Genomic DNA, 4,257 nt, shown 5'->3' with positions numbered 1-4,257 from the left:
GTGTTTGTGTGTATGAGTGTGTGTGTGTGTGTATGAGTGTGTGTGTGTGTGTATGTGTGTGTGTATGTGTGTGTGTGTGTGTGTGTATATGTATGTGTGTGTGTGTGTGTGTAGTGAGTGTGTGTGTGTGGCAGAGGAGTAAACAGAATTCTTCGCAGCTCCTCCTAAGAAGGGGCGTCGGGGTCGTGCGGTCCTGGAATACCACACAGCGGAGCGGAGGGGAGGGGAGCAATCCAAGGATGCCTGCTAGTGGAGGCTGCGGTCCTGGGATGCCTTGTGCAGGAGTATGTGTATGTGTGTGTGTGTGTGTGTGTGTGTGTGTGTGTGTGTGTGTGTGTGTGTGCGTGCAGCGGAGTCTTAGGATTCTTTAAATATAGCGTCCCGGGAATATCACGGCTCTCTGATTACGTTCCTGCAGCAGTGATGTCTCAGCTTGCTCCTGTTGGGATTTTACTATCATGTATCAGCCACACCTCTTTTATGATGGACGATCGTCTCTCCCACTGACCTGCAAACATTTTACTTTATTTTTTTAACTCTTTTTTTTATGTATAAATGTCAGATTTTTTTAAGAGCGTGTGCAGAAACGTAGTTGCTTGAACAGGTGCGGAGGATCATCTGGGCTTTAAGACACAGAGAAGAATTTCTTCTTTTTTAACAGGGCTGATTCACACATTTTGTCTACATGCATAGCTGCTGACCCGTGTCTGTTATAACTGGTGGGCGGGGGAGGGGGAGGGGGGGGGGGCGCGTCATGCATGGTGATAACTGCCTGTCAATCATCTGCAGTGAGTGAGTTAGCCGCTCTGACCTCGGCTCAGTGAGCACCAGAGAAAAGAGACAAAAACTGGACTGAATCTTTTGCTTTATAAAAAAAAGAATTGAGGCTTTTTTGAGGTTATAATCATAGACTGTATATAAGAAATGGACGTAACATCCGTGACGTCACCCATTGGTTTGTGGACTGCTGCTCGGAGGCCAATAGTTTCGGATCTGAGCAGCGGCAACCTTGAAAATTTCAGGTGCATGCTGGGAAAAATAAAAACACGGATTCTACTTATATGGGCATCAGGAGGAGCATGAGGCGCCCTCCTGAACCTGTGAACCAATCAACCTGTCAATCACCACGTAGCCACGCCCTAATGCATACCCTGCTTTATCGTCACATATAAAATCAGGGAGGCCAAAATGTCCCAAATGAACATCATACTGCATTGAAGAAGGCTTTAAACTAGCGATTGAGACCATAAACACATTATGAAAACATTTACTGAGGTTAGAAGTCAAGTGAGAAGTTGGTGAATTCTCCATTGACTTGCATAGAGACGGAAGACGGAGGGAAGAAGGAAGGAAGGTTGGAGGGAGGGAGAAAGGAAAAGAGGAAGGGAGGAAGGAAGGGAAGGAATGAAGGAGAGAGGGAGGAAGGAAGGAAAGAGAGAAGGAGGGGGGGGAGGGAGGAAGGACAGACGGAAGGAAGGAAGGAAGGAAGGAAGGAAGGAAGGAAGGAAGGAAGGAAGGAAAGAAGGAACAGTCAAAACAGACGGGGTCAATTTCCACCAAATCTCTTGGTTTGAGCTCTTATCCAGTTGTGATCATATTTGAGATATGAACCAAAGGTTGAACAGCTGGATTCAGATCAACAGTAGATTTTGGTTTGACTGAAATCTAACAAATCACTTATTGAACTTTGTATTTCTTCACTTTCATGTTCGCAGCAAAGAGAAACATGTGAGCTGGAGCTGAATGTGTTAAAGCAACATTAACTGTGTATAATTAACGTCTCTCAAACCGCAGCTGCAAAGACTAAATTAGGAACCTCCACATACCTCCAGATAAATCCAGATATTATCTGGTGTACTAGTGTCTGTGTGAAAGCATTCAGAGGTCTGTTAGTAGATGACAGACTGTCTGCAAACTGCCTCAAAAGTTTAATGTTTAACGGCGGCTGAGAATAAAAACAAGCCTCTTGTGTTGTTATCATGTTTCCTTCACAGACATGGAGGCAGTTTATCAGCCTCTGAGGAGCTCAGGAGAGATATTCATCCAGATGAACAGTTCAGTTATATTCCTCTTCCTCCTCCTCTATCCTCCTCCCCCCTCCTCCTCCACCTCCTCCACCTCCTCCTCCTCCTCTTCCTCCTCCTCCTCCTGTCTCCTCCTCCTCCTCCTCCCTTTCCTCCTCTTCTTCCTCCTCCTCTCTCCTCCTCTCTCCTCTCCCTCCTCTCTCCTTTCTTCCTCCTCCTCTCTCCTCTCCTCTCCACTTGCCTCCTCCTCTTCCGCCTCCTCCTCCTCTCTTCTTCCTGCTCCTCCTCTCTCCTCTCCTCCATCCTCCTCTCTCCTCTCCTCCTGCTCCTCCTCCCTTTCCTCCTCCTCCTCCCTTTCTTCTTCCTCCTCCTCTCTTCTTCCTCCTCCTCCTCTCTCCTCTCCTCCATCCTCCTCTCTCCTCTCCTCCTGCTCCTCCTCCCTTTCCTCCTCCTCCTCCCTTTCTTCCTCCTCCTCCAGATAATAACTGCATAACTGTCGAGTCCCTCCTTCTTTCCTCCGTCCTTCCTTCCTTCATTTCCTTCCTCCCTTCCTTCCTCCCTTCTTTTCCTTCCTCCTCCTCCTCTTCCTCCTCCTTCGAGCAGCTGAGAAAACAGCACGAAGTGGTTCAAAAAAGAAAAAAAAAGAGAAGGAGGACGCGGAGACAAACCGACCTCTGAGCCGTCGCTGCTCAGTTACTCCTTACCACACACACACACACACACACACACACACACACACACACACACACACACACACACGTGAGACGGGTGGAAACATGTTTCTATCTACAGAGAAAAAAAGGAATGTAGAAAGAAGATCCCGCTGATTTCAGACACTCAAAAAACAACACACAACATTTAACAGTATCTTCCACAGCCAACACACACACACACACACACACACACACACACACACACACACACACACACACACACACACACACACACACACACACACACACACACACTTTGAAATCAGACTAAAACAAAGTAAAGTAAGCGTTTAATTTGTTTGACCCGAGCTGCTTCAAACCCCCCCGAGCAAAAAAAACCCAGAGCTCTTATTTGACCACTAATCTGTAGTCTGAGAGCGTTGGCTGTCTGTGTGTGTGTGTGTGTGTGTGTGTGTGTGTGTGTGTGTGTGTGTGTGTGTGTGTCTGTCTGCATGCTAAAAGCCTCCCCTCTCACTTTAGAGCTCGACCTCGCCTGCAGAGACACTGATGCAGCTCGGATCAAAGCTGACATAACCTGCTCTATAAAAAGACTCGACTGTCAACAGAAACACACAGAACTGTACTCTGATAGTTATTCTGCTCATCCAACGAGCGTCTGAGTCAACAAACATTGTTATTAAACATTACTTTTTGGCTGTTTTTAGTCAAATCTGACATATTTCCACCTTTTAAGCCTAATAAAGGATTTATAAATGGTTGTAAGTGAGTTATTAATTAGATTTTAAACAATCCATAACCCATTAATAAACAGTTTTAAATGAGTAATAACCATAGACTGTATATAAAATGGACGTAACATCCGTGTCGTCACCCATTGGTTTGTGGACTGCTGCTCGGAGGCCAATAGTATCGGATCTGAGCAGCGCCATCTTGAAAATTTCAGGTGCATGCTGGGAAAAATAAAAACAGGGATTCTACTTATATGGGCATCAGGAGGAGCAAGAGGCGCCCTCCTGAACCTGTGAACCAATCAACCTGTCAATCACCACGTAGCCACGCCCTAATGCATACCCTGCTTTATCGTCACATATAAAATCAGGGAGGCCAAAATGTCCCAAATGAACATCATACTGCATTGAAGAAGGCTTTAAACTAGCGATTGAGACCATAAACACATTTTGAAAACGTTTACTGAGGTTAGAAATCAAGTGAGAAGTTGGTGAATTCTCCATTGACTTGTATAGAGACGGAAGTCCTTTTGACACCAAAACGGTCGCCCCCTGGTGGCCTTTTGATAGAATGCAGTTTTAAGTTACTTCCACGTTGGCCTCATTTCAGAGGACCAGAACTCCCCGCCTGGTTAAAACCTAATTTCCCCATGCATTAATGCAGGCTCACTATTTGGCAGTATAAAGGTCGGCTATACGACTGCATTTACATCCATCTGGGTTAAAATAGGCCATCAGATATTATGTCAGTCAGCAGATTATTTCCTCATTCATCTTCATATTTCTTGCCATGTCATTATGAGCATTAATTTATGAGTTAACCATAGTTAA

This window comes from Scomber scombrus, chromosome 16 (assembly GCF_963691925.1).
Source record: "Scomber scombrus chromosome 16, fScoSco1.1, whole genome shotgun sequence".
Classification (NCBI taxonomy): Eukaryota; Metazoa; Chordata; class Actinopteri; order Scombriformes; family Scombridae; genus Scomber; species Scomber scombrus.
Note: the sequence above shows the minus strand (reverse complement) of the source record.